The sequence below is a fragment of the Dermacentor silvarum genome, chromosome 7, assembly GCF_013339745.2.
Source record: "Dermacentor silvarum isolate Dsil-2018 chromosome 7, BIME_Dsil_1.4, whole genome shotgun sequence".
Lineage (NCBI taxonomy): Eukaryota > Metazoa > Arthropoda > Arachnida > Ixodida > Ixodidae > Dermacentor > Dermacentor silvarum.
Window position 1 is genome coordinate 22,007,247 of NC_051160.1, and position 18,651 is coordinate 22,025,897.

Here is an 18,651-nt window from a genome sequence, read left to right on the forward strand (position 1 = left end):
GCATGAGTACAAGCAGCCTATAGGCTGTTTGTGGCAGACCTCTCTGCGTTACCTCGTAATAAGTTCTCTCCGCAGGCAATTACTCGCTCACGTGATCAAACGAGATAAAAGCACTCGGGCGCTGTCCGAATATAAGGCGAGTATATATGCTGTCGAGCCGGTTACTATATAGGAGCAGCGCATTTACGTAGTAACGTCATCACGAAATGCAGACAACGTACAGTACGCATGCACACAATTAGGTGCACCGTCACAGCGTTTGTCACGTAATCGCGATAAGCTAAAGCACTAATTGCGGAGTGTCAGCTTGAGCGCAGCAGCGCTGTATCGGCGAAGCCTCACGAAGCTGCGTCTCATTAAAGCACACCGATATATGGGATGACAGCACGTCAAGCTAAAGTTCCTTAATGACATGCTCTATAGCGATAAGGAACGCGACGAAGTCAACGGAATGACGGAAGCCGGGCGTCTGCTCTGGATCACATCTGGTGCAGACGTTAAAGTAGAGAACAACCAACACAAGCAAAAAAATCCCGGCAACACGCATCTCACGATGTCTGTCGACATTAATGCGATAAGCATTCAAGCAATGCAGTGACACTCCGTTATTGTCACGGCCATAGAGTTATTATAACGAATTCCAGAGGCAAAGCTCCCCATATCGCCCATGCATTGGAATCGGTAACCGCAAGGCGACCGCCATGTTGCTACGCCGTGCAGGTGCGCAGGCGCAGACGAGCTTCCCTCGGTACGGTGGCGCCATCTAGTTCAGGCACCTTCAAACGCACAATTTCACGCATCGCAAGCTTTACATAAACATCTTATGAATAGCCATCGGATCCTTCTAAAAAAAAAAAAAAAAATACGGAGTGAACTCCACAGATTGTCCATACGTATACGCTACGCGTAAATGCTGGTTCTTGCATCATATCTCGAATATTGTTAGCGTTACAAAATTGAGGTGTAGCAACAAGGCGGCGTTCTTGCGGTTGCCACTTCTTTCGCCCAGATTTTCTCGACTCAGTGTCATAATTCCCGGCCGAAAGGCGTCATGTATGGTAGTATGAGCCGTGTGCTGCAGCCGCGCGCTCCTCCCTCGCGCTTCCCTCTATAGAGAAGCTGCTATCTATCTATCTATCTATCTATCTATCTATCTATCTATCTATCTATCTATCTATCTATCTATCTATCTATCTATCTATCTATCTATCTATCTATCTATCTATCTATCTATCTATCTATCTAATCAGACATATATAACCATTTATCAAACATCTATCTACACTGACATAGATATACAGACAGACAGACAGGGAAAGCAAGAAACTGCTGGCTCTCCCGTAATCGAGAGTAGATGTAAGCCTGAAATGGCTACCGGCAAAGCAGATTGGTCTGAAAGCTTACCAAGCCGAAATGAGCCTGTTTTGCACTGAACCGCCAAACAAACATCCCGCGGCGCGCGCTATACGCTGCCAGGCCTGGTCACGCAGCGTGGCGCCATCTCTCGAAGGAGGTGGCGCAAAACCCGCGCCGCGGAACTCGCGGACCGCTGGCGTTGGAAAGAGCACAGGCAACCCTGTCTCAGCGCCAAAAGATGGCAATGAAGTGTACGGTGCGCTGTATCGACTGTATCTGCCTTTTGAACGTCGCTATTGGAAATGACAAATTTAACTTCAGCGTACTAAAAGTTACTGCTTGAGTGACACTGTGAACAAACATTAGGAAGAACTCGGAAGCAACATTTTTTTGTAACTTGTTTGGGCAGTAACTAGCGTATGTAATGCGGTCCTGTACAAAGGATTGGGGGGCCAGAGACCGCTTTTTTTTTTTACTTTTGACTGGTTGCCCGGATGTTCTCGTTCGAGTGCTAAATGTCACCTGAATGTCGCCGACAACGGGAGCTAAAAGCATTTCGTGCTTAAAAACTCGGCCACGTATACGCGCCATATGGACACACGCGCGCATGCGGCGGCACATTGCACGCGCTCGCTCCCTGCAACGGAGGCATTACACGCAAGGAGGTGCAATGCACTGTCGATGGCAGCCGACTCGTGTCACGGGGTTCTAAGGAGCCGCAAGCAACAGCTGCAGCTGCTGTTGCTGCTCACTTTGTTAGCGCGAGGAAAGGTCGAGCGAGAGGGGCGGGGGGGACACCAACACTGCACGCTGCGCAGACAGCGTGACACGTTCGGAGTCGCATTCGCGCGCGCATAAAAGCTTGCCTCGCGCGCGCCTCACCTGTTTCCAGGCACAAAGGCGGAGACAATACACAATGTAACGACGTACACATACGTCGGCACCGGTCACGGGAGTCGTGTGCGCCACCGTCCACTTGCTCTCGTTTTCAAATGCCAAAGGAAACGCCTCCCCCCCCCCCCCCGGCAATTGAAAAGGGCGCAGATTTTATGCAGATTCGTATACATGGTGTGCATATATATTACTCGCGCACGTACGCAACGAGACAGCGCGCGGTTATTGCACTTCGTTTTCCTTTTTTATTAGCCACGACACGAAAAATGTAGATTGTACGATATGGCTCTTCTATTCGCCGCTTAATGACCCGGGTCGGGTCTCGAACCCCGGCTGCTCTATACGTGCACATTTCCCTCGGGGACGGTGCGCAAAGCTGTTCAAACGCGTTGTGCTGTGCCAAACGCCTGAACTATGGCGAACAATCTGACTATACATAGACAGGAACCTTGCGGTATAAGTGGAATGTAAATAAGCATTTTCTCAACTTCCCAATGCGTCCTGCTATCTTCCGTCCCTGGTCCTCTTATCCCAAACCCCTTTCGGGCCTTCCCCCTCTGCTGGTACACTTTCTGCATACATGTCACCAGATGTATGCTTCCTTACGCGACCACGTAAAGGACTAGCGTTATGCACACGCATAGTGCAATGCAGCACAAACGCGATCAAATTAATGCTCCTCCCAAACGGTGGAACAAATAAATGAGCTTAATTTTATTTCTCCAGTATACTGCCCCCCCCCTCTTTTTTTTTTTTTTCTTTTCAGCAAGGTTACTTTCTGTGGAATCTACACATACATATCTAATCGCACTATACTAGCTTCCACTGCGAACATTTGTGAGCGACGGACTATATTGCCACTAGCCAGCAGCTATAGCCTATAGCTAGCGGCGCTTTTAAATGGATTACTTTTTGTTCAAAGACAATGACTTCATGCACATTGTTTTTGTCTATTATACCAACTTCTAGGGAAATGTTCACTCCACCACCAATGAAGCGCTGAAAAATATCGCTTGGCAAATAGGAAAGCGTGAACAATAGTGCACTATATATTGCTGCAAATATCGACAAACGGGGAATGTCGGTGACGGCATACGGCATATGCGAGAATTTCGAGCGGCGCGTATTGTTTTCCCAACGGATTTTTCAACCTTCGACAATGCAGGCAACGGACGTCCCTGCGTTCACTGCTATGTGCACGCAAGCTTTAGAACGAAGATCAATGCATCGACCGGGAACCGACTACGGAGTCAGCTATATCGACAGACAAGGGCAAAGCGATAGGAGGCGCCAATTATCCACTGACACGCTAATAACAATCGGCACACCGACACTGACAACAGTAAACAAGGGGACATGTTCGACGACATAAGCGAGAAAAAAAAAAAAAAAAAAAGAATGCGTTCACGCAGATATAGGCGCGCGTATTTTTTTCACGTTGATAAGGCATACCGCTCTAAGACAGCAATGGCCGATTACGCCTACACGGCTTCTCCAGCAAAAGTTGGCGTTTATACGTGGCGTTCAACACGTTTTCAGCACACTGCAATCTTCAGAAGAAAGGCAAGGACGGTGCCGATAAGCGAAGGCTGCGACTGCAGGTAGTACACAGACGCTTATCATCGCGCGGCCCAAGAGCCTCGCGGAACGCTGCAGTCACGAGTGCCGTCTCCTTCAGCCGGTGCGACATTCGCCCTCCGCAGACAGCGAAGGGACCGAGTTCAAGTGTATATACTACGGCGAGGCTTTAATCGGAGCGATAACGCTTTCTTCGGAATACCGATTTGTATCGAAAGTATGTACCTTGTGATCTACCCCTTACCTTCTCGATGATCGCTCGCTTATACATAATTAAGGAGCTAACGCCTTCCGTCCGCCGTCTTCTTCACCGTGCTCCGTGTTCTACCACGCTGCTTCCACAATACGCAAAGCGTACTGGCCCAACATTGACCCCGATCGCAATTCGCGAAGACGCGTTTAAGTTTGAACAACTTCACGCATTTTTCAGTTTGTCAGCGCCATTGCCAGCGATAGAATGACGGTCGAATCAGCCGGCATACAATTTCGATTATATCCTCCGAGATCGCGCTACGCGCGCTCCCACCGCCCGATCTCGAAGGCCATGCTTAGATATACGATGTGCCTGTCGATTCAGCCGGATAGCAATAGAAAGCGGACGTCGGTAGAACTACGGCCGGGGGCGCCGCTTACGTATAGTTTCTATGACGTGATTTCTGCACTTTTCGGTGAAAGCTACTAACGAATAACAGAGAGAAACGCAGGGGCAGCAATACAGGAGTGAACTAAGAACGCTTGAAATAGTAAAAAAATCGTCCTGCTTCCAGTTGCTTTTCGAAGCGAAATCGTCTGCTGCCGCCCTCAACCGCAGCCAGTCGCCACTCAGAATCACCGCTGCTGCATGGCTGTTGTCTGAGCACAAACAATTTTCGGCATCTGTCGCTGCATGGTAACCTAAAGGTATCGAGGTTTGTAGTTGCACGTCCTACCACAAGTTTAAGTTGACTCTCATCCTGCGGTAGTGGCGGCTGTGGCGCCCTCACAGACAACCGCAGCTTTTGGACATGGGCGTGTATTTACTATGACATTTAAGAAACGAAGAAAAATCATGAATGGAATACAAAATTATAGAACCAGCCAAAAAAAAAAAGAAAAAAAGATGGATCTTAAACCGGCCTAGAGTTACTGCACATATACAGTAACTCTACCCCGCCCCAAGACGTCGCGCCATCTGACGGCCATAAAAGCGAATTAATATGCAATAACGAGTGATCTTTACGGAAGGCAATCGTATAAACAAGTGACCTCCAAAGGAGAGCAGATTCTTGTGCTCAGTTTTCTGTTACTGACATTTTTTTTTTCAGCGTCTGTTGCGTTCGAGTAAACATTTTCTTCTTTTTTATTCGCAGTTTGTTGCGCCGACCCCGTGCAAGGACCAAAACTTTTCATCACGAGATCCCATTACGGAAGCCCTTTATCAACCCCTCTATATACGCTTTCACGCCTCCTATAAGCTCATCTGAGCGACAAGACGAATGATCAACGCCACTTTCGAGCTTACAGCCTTGACAACTTAAGCGCACCGCTGAACCATCTAACTGGTTAACCGAACCCCACAGCTGCTACAGAACATCAAAGCCAGCATCACAGGGATATGACTCATTCGACCACCGTGGCGAGCTTCTTCCGAGAGGCGGTGCACGTTACACTACTGCAGCCACGCATATAAATTAGTAGCTGTCACGTGTTTAGCCGGCGAAAACAACTAGAGTGCTCTAGTGAAACAGATAATTGGACGGTATACGCCACACTGTAGCGAAGACGACTGAGAAGGGAACCATGTGTTCCGCAAAAGGAAGGCGTCGAAGACGATAAATCGCGAAGCAAAACAAAATACCACGAGCTGGTTTAAGTGCCTGGGAATTACGTTCTGCTCAGCCACACGAGTCTTTCACTCTACTATCATTCCTTGTTTAAAATTATTCTTTTTGTTGACGCAGTCGCCTACCACACAACATGCGATTCCTGGCTCAAAACTGCGTTGTATGCGTGTAACCACTCGGACAAAAATTATATAAAGAAATTATAATGAAGCGGCATGCGTAAACAACGGGGCTTACCCGCAAATGTCATTGTCAGACAAGATCGTTGCATGCTTTCGGTTTGCGTATCAAATTTAATAGCATCTGCACTCGACACATCAGGGACTACATACGTGGCATTAGTTTCTTGCAAGACGCACTGAGATGTGCCCTGGAGAGAAGAAAATTGATTTTAGACCTGTGAAATTTATATCTATATTTCGTCCCACACTTTGGGAAATAATATCTCGAAACTAGTGCCATTCCGGAAATCAATTACAAGTTGATACGCATTGCAAACTCAGCGGCTACAATTCGTAAATTGCAATGCGTGCCGTAATATTTAGAAAGTTAATTATTGCATTTTGTTCATTAGTTGAATACGTGTTTCGATTTCTCGTGCTAGTAATGTCCGCCTCTTCCAATACTGCAGCTCAACGACAAGAATTATGCTATTTGCCGCAGGCGATCTTGAGAAATTCCGGAAAGCTTTAAAGATAATCACCCCGTATATAAGTTCTGAAAGCTGGCGTCATGGGTGCAATAACAAAAATTAAGTAAGAAAGACGTTGGCGCTCTTTGGCCAGAACAGGCCCTAGCGCCATTAAAACCTAATCATCGTCATCATCATCAAACACGAATACAGACGATTATAAGTAAAAAGGAATGAGGGGAAATAAAACTAAGACAGCACAGTTAGGATAACACGAGAAAAGAAATACATTAAATACAAAAGGACAATTATAATAATAGCTATACAAAATAGAGGAGTGTGCGTAAGATGGGCACAGTGAGCTATCCTTGGGCCCAAGGTCAAATCGCGCGCCGTATATATCTGAGGGGACGGGATGCCGAGCATCATCAGTTCTTCGCCGGATGAAAAACAACCAGATTGCGGGTTGCACACCGAGAACAAAGGAAGAGAAAAAAAGAAAGAAAGCAAGCTAGATAGAGTAAGGACCACGGAGGGCGTCGCGCAGTCACGAGACACCATCATCTTCGAGGAGGCGCGAAGAGCCGACTCAACCCCGGAAGGCGCCGAAGAGCCGCGGCGACAACACGGGGCGCAAACGCCGGGGACAGGAAGCCGCCGGCAGGCAAGAAGCGTCGCGCGCGCGCGATTGTGCGCGGCGCCACGGAGACGGAGGCCACCGCCGAGAGATTTCGGCTTTCTCGACGATTTCCAAGAAGAAGCCTGCTTGCCGGAGGACGCCTCGTCGAGTAGCGATGAGTGACTCAGGAATGGTGACTCTACCGGGTGCAACACACACACACGGGAAGCCGCTTCTGGAGGAGGCGTCGAACGAGGGAGAGGAGGAGGAGGGCATGTGGTAGCCACTTGAGGGACACGCCGCCGACTTAGTCACCAGTGAGAATAACAACCGCGCGCCGTCCGTTGCGCCTTCGTCCATCTGCGCGCCGAGCCGGGTGACTTAGTCACACACACACACCTAAGACAAGTGTACACGCCTCTCTCTGCTGCTGCTCCCTCTTCCGCGATACGCGTTCGGATAGCGTACATTACACGTGCGTGGGCGACGGTTTGTACAACCCGATACTATGCGCGCGGCCCGCGCTGTACGGTCGTGACAACATCCAATAAGAACGCCACGCAGCGCGAAAGTGAAACCTACACGACGACGGGATGGGGAGGGCGTGTTGGAATGGGGCGAAACGAGCGCTCAGCGGCTTCGCCGACTTTAGAGTAGTATAGCTCAGAACGAGAGCTATACGGAGTGCGTAGGGGAGCGGTTTCCTAATGGTGGCCGCGCTGCATGAATGAAGTTACTCGAGCCGCCCGCGAGCGTGCCTGGTCACGAAAAACACCGAACGGGAACGTTGCCAAGAGAGCTCCTGTCGCATGAGCTGGCAAATCGCGATTTCGCGTCCGCGTATATACGCTGTGTACTATACATACCGCAGAAATAGCACGCGTGTACAGCTCTCTCCGGACGACATTCGGGAACGGCGGACGTACCGCAATGGCCTCCGAGATTTGCGCGCAGATCTCGGAGGCAATGACACCGCCTATCAAATTTGATCCACCATCTATTTGATGGTAGAAGAGGCAATGGGTACATGAGAGAGGCAATTACCATGACGGCGCTCGCGACAGTGAATTTAGATGTTGTGCGGAGTAGCGCCCTTACACAGGGCGTCGCGAAAAATATTACAACGGCCGAGAAAGGTGACGTTATACGCATACGTCTCCGCGAAAGTAAGCCGCCGATACAATGTTGGGCAGTGCTGACGCGGCCCTGTAGATGTTCAAGTTTACCGTCTTGAAGTTGACTTACCATAGCAAACATGCATAACAGCGATTAGTTTAACCTCTGTGCGCTACAATGCTGCTTTCAAAGCGTCCTACAGACTGAATCGTCAAAATATAAAGAAGTCGTGGTGAATGCAGGAAACAACCACCCTTAGCACACTCCAAATTCTATGGTCAACTGAATTAGCTCCAGAGGTAGGCTGAGGTAAGAGAGTACGGAAAAAGTTAATATCCTTGTAACATTCATAACACCCGGGATGTTTGAGCTGCTATACTTATACTGCCACAATTTATAGATGGTATCGTAAAACATTGTACCTTATACGAACTTTCCTTATTACCACGAACAACGAGTCGTTAATTAAACGCGAGACGCTGGACCCCTTGGATGGACGTGCTTTTTCGGCTGCCAAGGTATACTTTGTCCATGGACATGACCCGCTGAACGCGAGGAACAGTAAAGCAGCGCGAAAAAACAGGGATGGAAGAAAAGCCTCGGACACACACAAGCTTCCTGCAATGTCTCTCGCGAACCATTTAGTCCGAACTTCCATCCCGCTAAACACAATGTTCTATATGACTGCCTATACACGGGGATTCCCGTGCGGATAGATTTAGTACTTTGATTATACTTTGTATAGATTCCGCTGCGAATTCGATCTTCTTATACACCGAGTGTCTGCATGCTACTGGTTTACTTGCACAACATGACATTCATGTGTACGTGTGCACTATAGCGACTTTACTGCACGGTGTTATAGAAGTCAATGGTTAGGTCTGTTTCAGAAGAACTGACTGTTCAGCTAGTTGGTCTTGCATTCTTACTCTGGTTACACAACACTAAGTGGCGGACAGACACAAACAAAAAACAAAAAAAAAAAAAAACTCGGAGGACGCTTAAGCTTCGCCTTGAAGAGTGGAAAGCGATAGCATTCAAAGATCCCTGATATACCTGACGCGCTTCCCGGCAACTGCGACTTATGTAACCGCAATGTTTACCTGCAAACGCTGCGCACGAAGGCGAGCTTTCTGGTTCTTTTTCTTTTCTTTTCCCCACACCGCGGGATCCGCCTCTGCCGCAGATGCGCGGAGGCGAGCGCCATCTGGATGGTGTTGCAAGGAACTCTCACTAAGACCGACCTCAAACGGCAGCTGCAGAAAGGAGTTTGTGTTTGAGTTTCCGCCCGTAACAGAATTCTGTTTTCTCGTATATTCAAATTACAACCCGACGCCATCATGTCTGTAGGTTGTGTGCAAGTCGTACATTACAAATTTTCTGACACATTTTACTTTGAGAAATTCAATTAGTAGTTCAGTAACGCCTTTGCGCCATGAGGAGGGCCTGCGTGGTCCGGGATGATTTTTCTCGAACGGACAACGCCGCCGACACCGACACCGAATTTTCTGCGACACGGACCCCTCTTAACGCGGTCGCGTTAAAAGCGCTCATCCTTGTCTTTTTGCGTGTGTGTGCGTCCGCTACATTTGCGCTATGACCATGTTACCATGGTTAACCCTATCTTTATTTCATTTACGTCCCCCCCCCCCTCCACTTTTTTTGTGGCCAGGCTTATGCTTGAGCATCTCTGCGTGTTATAGTGCATGGTTGAAAGGATAATAGCGTTAATTTCAGCTGTGTCTTGGCCAATACATGTCTCGCTCTAAGCTAGCTCATACTCCCATTTGTCCGCAGTTTGTTAAGCAGCAAAGTCCCCTACGTATACAGGTAGATGTTCTGGTTACTCGAGGTGGCCTATAGCGTGCATTTAGTGTATACGCCGGACGGGAACGCTGCCAAAAGAGCGGCGAAAGCTGCTGAGCTCATAAATCGAGACTTATTTTCTCAGCCGTATAGTAATAGGCCGCTTACAGCCGCCCGAGGCGTAATCGTATAGAGTGCGCACACACCGCCGTCCCGGATTCGGACGAGACATGAATGAACGAGCTACATACTACGTAATGCTGGAGGGCACGAATGCCGACCGATGAAGAAAAGGATCAACGCCGAAACGGGAACGCTGCCAGCGTGACCGCCGGCGATCGCGGAAAGGGAGTCGGATGTCGAACAAAACAGGCCGTGGGTGACGCCGATCTAGCCTTAACTTTCCTACAAAGCTTACCAGACATAATACAGCTACATCATGGTAACTACGGGGATTTGGGGATTTGAATATAACTTTCGAGCTTGTGGTTTCACACCTTCTTAACGTCGATTGAACAAAGATTTATCATTTTCATTTTAGAATGTTAACAGCCGGGATATACCACGATTCTTCCGAATGCTTGCTCTCTCTCTCTCTCTCTCTCTCTCTATATATATATATATATATATATATATATATATATGTGTGTGTGTGTGTGTGTGTGTGTGTGTGTGTGTGTGTGTGTGTGTGTGTGTGTGTGTGTGAGAGAGAGAGAGAGAGAGACTTTATCCTTGCATTTATCAAGGAACGATGATGTTCAAGATCCAGAGCGAGCTGGTGAAGCACGGAGGAAGGAGGACTATTTAGACTATAGTGTTTACACCCATCTGCATGTTTACCAACGCGTCGCAGTTCAATCTCAGCCAGTCTCCCTCAGCTAGATGAGGAGGAATACAGAGGTACTACATGTGAATAACTTTCTCCCGTTTCTGTGTATTGGCCTTTTCTTTTTTTTTAATGATCCAGGACGGAAGAACTGATCCAAAGTCATCTACTTCTGCGCCTTTTGCAGAAGGTTCCTGAAGGGGAGACTATAGATCGACGCTATAGGCGAGGGAAAAGCTAAAGAAACGAGCAGACGCATCTATGCGCAGACGCATCTGCATGGTTCGTTCAGACGAACTGTAGATTCTCCCTGCGAGTTAAAATATCGAGAGCGAGCCCAGTTCGCCCTGCGAAATGTTCGTTTAGCGAGGGCGGTGTACCACTGTATGTATATATATCCGTGTATACAGGGTTCCTTATCGCAACGAATTCAGCTGCCGCAAGGTCACTGACTTAACCCAACCATATGTTTTACTTTGAGGACCACAATAAACCGCTCCGCACGTGACCTAACTCACCCTCTAACCTTATCTTCAACAAAATGGCGACGACCCGTCCCGTGATTTTCGCAAGCAGAGATGACACTTCAGCTATAGCCCGGCCACTGTGTACTCTCCCGCATACTCTCCCGATCGCGGGAGAGTATGCAAAGCAAACACGAGCAGTTGGCTAAACCGGGATTTTCGGTAAACCGGAGGGAAGCGGCGCGATCAAGACTCGATCGGCCTGGATGCAAACGCTATCAAGCGCGCTCGAACCGACTTCGTGCCGGGTTGGGTGAAACCTTCAGCGCGAGACGATGCGGACTGATGAGTCACCGGACTCGGCCGGACGTATCCGGTGAATGAAGCAAGGAAAATAAGGTATAACGTTCCTCGGGATGGATGACATCCAACTCGAGGCTCGGGTATCGCGGAAGGCGAGAGACTTGGGCGCTTAAAGAAAGAAAGAGAAAAAGAAAGAAAGAGAAAAAGTACTACAGACGGCGTCGCTCCCGATTCTCAGCTAAATCTCGCCAAGCTGCCGGCGTGCCACCCCGTGTCCTCTGAACAAGCCCAGTCCAGATAGAGGACTAGCTCGAGCGCAAAAATTTGGAGTAGACGAATTTTTTCCAAGTCACGTCAATTAGTGGAAATAACACGCTGACATGATGAGTAATCGAAGATACTAAAAAACTAAAAGTCATTTTTTTTTACAGGAAATAAAGAAAGGAAAGAACAAGGCGGAGGAGATCGGTTCAAGACGCACTCGGCGAAAATGATATTGTAAAGCTCTAACACGGCGCAGATACAGATGAGAGCAGCATATAGTTGAAGTAGCATAGAGCGACTCTACTGCAGCATAGAGTCATTAGAAGTTGTTATTTCTTGGGACTCTACAGTAGCAGCGCTGTTGGCGACACCTTGTGACAAAAAACCAAACCGCGTTTAACCTTTGTTGCAATTACAAGACTAATTTCCAGTTTCACTTCTGCTGAGGTAAGCGTGAAGGCCATGGCGTAATCATCACTAGACAAAGGTATATTCTCATACATTTTCTTTTTTTTTTTTTACGAAAAACCGTTACGAGCTAGGACACGGGCCCATGTTTTTCAAAAAAGTTCGTCGTACACCTTTTGTCAGGCACGGCGCGTAACAAGTACACAAACTTTTAACAGCTTTAAAGAAGCAATTCGCAGTCATTAAGTAAACGGCATCAAAGGGTCACAGGAGCACGGATATTCTTTCTTCAAAGTGAGGCGTCCTGCAACTCTAGAACGTATCTATCGCGTCATAGTTTATTGCAGCGCCGCAAGGCAATGCAATAAGGTAGTGCTACCGGTGCTGGCGTCCCGTTCTCGGTTCTTTCTTTGACTGTAAAACACCTTTTTCTTTCAACTTTCTATGCGCTATAGGGTTTTCATACACCAGCCCGATACAAAGGGCGAAGCAGCAAGTTAGCGTCACCATGACGCAACACCTTCGGTATTCGGCCATAGATATATACTACGGTGGCTACATCTCCCGTCTCTCGCTATGCCAAACCTCTCGATCCTCCACCGTCGTGCCAAACGCAAAAAATACACCACAGTATCTCCAACATACAGACTTTAGCGACATACTTTTACCGTCCTAACGCTACACAGTACATGAAGTCATAACAACGAGCGCGAACTATGTAAACAGGGACAACACATGGAAGCACGCGCGGCACTGTTACATAATAGTGGTGGAATGAAAAGGAAGAGCCACGAAGAGCCAACGCTTCGACAAGATGACTTGTCTTCGTCAGGGAAACGACACGCACACGGCGCTGCGAGTGTTGCGCCTTCTTCGTCACCTGCCTATTAAATTGCAATTTGTAACAGCGGAGCTGTTCTTAGTTGAGCGTGCGCCTGTCGATGACGGCCGCCGTCACGCAGGAGCAGAGCCGGAGAGGTCACGTGACCAGGAGAGGATGACATGCAACAGCGCCCGGGAAAGGCAGATCACGTGACCAGCAGAGGAGGAGATGCGCGCTGGGTGAGGAGGCAACCAATGAGAGGGCGCACGCTGGAGGGGGGGTGGGGGGGGGGGACCACAGCGAAGCTGTGCATTCGCAGCCGCTTGGCTAGCCCGAACGGCGCTACTTGCGGGGGATGGGACGCGTCGGCGTCCACGGGCAACGGCGTTCCTAGCGCGTTGCGGGGGATGGGACGCGATCTGTCAAAACAGCGGAGATGTGGTCGTTCCTTCGGTCTAAAATGAAGACTACAACAGCGAAAAAAAAAAAAGAAACATACGCGACAATCGCAGAAACAGAACGACCACAGCTCCGCTGTCTCGTCAGATTTGACTTCGTGGAACTTGCTCCATTTTTCAATAACAGCACGGATTCTTCATTATAAACAGCAATAAAAACAGCGGCGCCAGTAGCTTCAAGTGCACCGCGAGAAAACGAGAAGTGCACTCCTGCGCAAGTCCATAGAAAGGACTCCTCTGTCCTGCTGCGCCTAAAGCTCCTCGATCGACGCGCCTCCTGCTGGTCGGCGGAAAACGTCATGGAGGCGATTCAGCTGCGTCTACATACCGAACCAATGACCGAACACATCGTATGCCCGCGAATTTACTGACGTCACCGCTCCCTCTAACATCATCGACTGCCTTTATTATTTTTTTTTTTTCGCTAGAAACTTTGTGGACAAATGCTATGCATGAAAAGCATACACAATCCTCGAAACTTTCCTATACATATATGGAGAGTGCGTTCGATATAGCACATGCGCTTCGGAGCGGTCAAGCACCCGGCACCGAGTGCGTTGGCACAGAGTATTCGCACGACGCAATGTTGAAAACATTTAATGCGAACTCGTTACGAGAGCGACGCTCCCAGAATCGAATGTGTGACGATTCGCCGCTAGCTCAAATAAAAAGCGATGCATAAAAGAAGACGCGCGCGTCGCCAACCAAGAGACGGCCGATCAATCGCGCGGTTGACAGGGTCCGTCGCCCCGGGGCTCCTTTGTCCTCCTGTCTGGCAAATCAAATTCAGAGGCGTCTCGTAATTAAACGCGTGCCGAACAGGTCACGTGCCTGGCACGCGGGAACGCCGACCCCGTCTTATATACATATATATACAGTGAACAGGTGCCCAAGCATTTATCACATATCTATATCGCAGGTGACGCGAATACATGACGAAGTCGGCTGGGCAGCGCGCACTTGAATCAGCGGGCATTATAGTATAAGAGCGCTTTAGCATACCGCGGCCTGTCCTGCCTCCGGAACAGCCTCAGCAAAAAGCCAACTGGCTATAACCATGCTCCACTGCACCTGCGCGGATGTACTTCGTGGAAGCGCAGGCTCCGGGGGTCACGGCGCGATATATATATATATATATATATATATATATATATATATATATATATATATATATATATATACTCAGCATGTGCTTTGGCATGCCGTTACTGCTTTATGGTTACACCACATTGCTTTTCCAAGCGCTTTGCGTGTTCCTCCGCTTCCCTGTCCTTCCAGTAAACCCTGTATTTTTGAGGCGAGTGGGCGTTGTGCCTCTTCCAGAAACACAGGGAAAGCAAGGATTCACACGGAGTATAACAATATGAAATAGTTGTTTACTAACCAAACAGGCGTGGTGCCGCGCACCTACCTATAAGGGCACGACACACACGAACAAATCTTTACTAAGCAGATATCACGTGACATCCAACACCGCGCGCGCGCGAGGATAGCGCGCACCAAGACACCAAGAGGGGGGGTATTCTGTATAAGTGTCCACCTAGTGGACGTGCCCATTTCGTCTTCTGCTGCTGAAGTTCTGATTGGCTGGGCTGGGCTATAGACGCGTCAGAAGGAGACAGGCACCCCCGGTCAATGTCTGCTGGCTGGACACTTGCAGAATATATCCACCCAGCTCTCTTCGCTGCGGCATCCATACAGTTATGATCGCATCCTCGCATGCCTGCAGCGGATCGCGTGACCGGCCACCCACGACGCGCGGGCAGCGCAAGCGCCTCGATCGTATATAACCGCTAATATGGCTCATGTTCACTTATAAATCGCGACAGCGTATAATCAACGCCCGTCACGTTTTGAAGGAGTATTTTGACCAAAATCTCGCTTTATTACTTTAACAGGTGGCTGCATCACTCGCAATCACGTTATGAAGCCACAATTTGTCGATCGCACAGTATTATATATACATATATATACATATACATATATACTTTTTTTACTGCGGGCAGTTCGAAAAGACAGACCAAGTACAGCGCGGCTTAGCGCTTGCCCTTGTTACCTCCTTGTTACATCGCGGAAATGGGATGTGGTGGTCACGTAGTATCACAAACCGCCGACGAAAAGGATTGCCCAGAAGCCACAAGCAGTGCTACCCACTGACGTAATTATTCGTTGCGTTCGCGGGGGATGGAGGCCTGCGGTTGCCAATGAATAAACAAACAAAGAAATAAAATAACACGGTAAAAATACAAAAAAGTGGGAACGATTGAATATGAATTTTCTTAAACTTCGTCTCTTCAAGCGGCTTTGTAGACTGCCAATCAACGACAAAATACTATTGCGTTATTAAATGGAATAATGCTCAATGATATAATGGATGCGCGCAGATACTTATAGCGTTGCCGTGTTTCTGAAACTACGACTGCTTGGAAATTTGTAAATGTAAAAATAAACAGGAACTTTCGAAGGCCACATATGCAACGAAGATTACACAAATCCATGACGATATACCCATAATTATAATCAAATTAGAGCTCCTCTGTACGTGTTTAGGAGACAGATAAATAAACGATCACCTAACCACGACTTACGTTATGTCGGTTAAGCGTAGGCTGCCGCCAATCATAGGGAATCACATCGCGCGTGATCACAATTATGAACAGAAGTTTGAGATAAAACGAATGATCGTTTTGCTTGGAAAAAGCTTTGTTCATATTACGCTGTTCATTATTTACTGCCTGCTACAGTGTCACCTTTGTGGTCTTTATTGCTTTCCTTTGTAATGGTCACCAAATGCACGCTGGTGGTCAAGTCGACTTGTTTTGCGAATGCAGAATGTTTTACACTCACATGTGATGCGTAACTACGTGTGATCTGTTTTGTGGGCGCTTGCTGCTGCATCTGCATGCGGGGGCAGAGAAGTCCTGTCATGCAACACCTATGCCTTTAGTCTCTGCCTCCACTTGAAACTTCAAAAAAATTCAAGGAAAATAAATTCGATTGTCGTGGATGGATGGATGGATGATAGGAGCGTCGACCTTTGTAACGGGGCGGTGAGTTGCGCCACCAAGCTCGTTATAATATTGTCTAATGCCCTACCCAGTCATTCAAAAAAAAAAAAAAAAGAAAAGAAAAGAAAAACGCGAAGAATTTCCATCACCAACTTTCAGAACCCCTATTGGCCGGGAACTTTGTTTTCGTACGTTGTTTGTCGTTTTCCTACTTTTCTTCCACCAATTTTCCAATCGGCTCTTTTACTAATATCATTTGTGGACATGTTTACTTCCCCCCTGCTCTCGCTGAACCCAAGGGCTTCAAGGAGGCCAGATATGTGCCTAAATCGACCTCCTGGCAGATATCACACATTCTAATAACACATGGTATGGCATGATATGTGTTGATAGCACATGCTCCATCGTTTCGCTATCTCTATCGCTGCAAGCGCATGCTTCTTCCTTATTGTACCTGGTCGTAGCGACAGATTTTCCCCTAGTGACATTTGCAGGAAACTCTAGGCATTTTTCGATGTCGGAACGCCTATACAGCGCAAAAGATTAAGAAACGCGGTCGGCGCAGCATACTCTGTCGTTTTCGCTATGCGCAGCGCACCCACGTATCACACTTGCACATGTGGCGCAGACGTGGCGATTGTTGTGCGAAGAACGCACGAGGTCATCGACATGCGATTGCGACAGATATATAATCCCATTGTAATCCCCGAGCGGCGGCCTTTCTAAATAGCCAGCTACGAATTTTCCCCCGAGCAATCCTCTCCGATTCTGCCGTTTCGCCATGTTTCCACAATGAATATCAACCAACTCATCGCGCAGCTATCAACTAAACTCGCGGTTTGAGAAAACCGCTCACAATAACGAGTGAACAACCTTAAGAAGAGACTGTTCTGCTAAGAGGAGGGTGGCAGTCGAAACAGTTTAGGCTATTGGTATACCGCATTCTTTCAAAAACCTCCGCTCACAATTCTTTGGCACGGGGCAAGTCGCTTATCGTCCGAGAAGAATGGGAGGGCGCGAACCTCAAACATGCACGTTCTCGCGCCGGAACACCTCGGCCCAGAAAAGGTCATGCGACGTCGCGTTGCACTTTCGACATGTCGGGAGAGAATTGGTAAAGTGTGATTGCTAACATAAACGCCCGTCGTCGTCAATTGCAGCTCAGTGGACAGTGAAGCAAGCGCATCCCGCATCGAGTTTCCAAAAGCGCAGTTCGCTATACAGGGTGTCCTAACTATTATGCACCAAACTTTAACAATGTGCAAATGCCACGTAGCTGGACAGAACGAAGGTAATTTTGCTTGCCTTCGCTTGGAAATACTCAGATTATTTTTTTTTTTTGCATTCCGCCTAATTAATCTTAATTAATCAACGTTTCTATTATTGTAATTAGATTAAAAGTGTCAATGATAAAATTGTAGATTAATATGAGAAACTCGCCACTCGAGGAACTCTGCGTGTATTCGCGGGCATCTTTCACGCTCGGTCGGGAAAACACTTTTACGTAGCCCGCACTGAGCAACAGAAAGCTGTATCGGGAGTTTCATGTTGGTCTACAATTTTATCATTGACACGTTTCATCTATCGCTTCTCGGCCTTTTGGCTAAGATCAAATGTAGTACGTTTCATCTAATTATAACAATTGAGAAATCGATTAATTAATTAAGACTAATCATGTAACTATAGGCGGAATGCAAAAAAAATAATCTGAGTATCTCCAAGCGACGGCAAAGAAAATTACCTTGCATGGTCCTGTCCAACTACGTGGAACCTGCATATTTTTTAAAGTGTGGCCCAAGTTAAGTGAAACACCTTGTAAACACCTTTTGTGCGCCGCCATCTTGGACTGTTACCGCTGCCGTTTTGTGCGTACGCTCGAAAATGGTTATTTCGGATGCGTTCGGTGTTTCATGGCCACGTTAGTGTGACGTCACTGCGTACAAAACTCAAAAATACTTTAGTGTAACAGCCTATAAGCTTAATGGCGGCGACGATGCATCGAGTATAAAATCGTAGCTACACGTACCCACCATGGGCGTCGGCAGGAGGGTGCAAAAGGGGCACTTGCCCCCCCCTCCTCGAGACAGTCCTGCCGATGCCCATGGTACCCACCCTGACCCAGTGCTCCATGCAAACGCAAAAAAGCTAACGAAACGAAGCGAAGCTCCAGCGTGCATTGCAGCATCTGCGACTCCCAGTACCTTTTTAACACAGCATATCAAGTCACAACAACGGGCTCAAGACCATCATAAAACAAGCCCTACACCGCGGACA

General features: G+C 48.0%; 1 pseudogene; it reads left to right on the forward strand.

The window, feature by feature from the left end:
- Positions 1 to 17,960: 17,960 nt before the first annotated feature.
- On the forward strand, positions 17,961 to 18,062 carry LOC119459804 (U2 spliceosomal RNA; annotated as a pseudogene).
- The last annotated feature ends 589 nt before the right edge of the window (positions 18,063 to 18,651 follow it).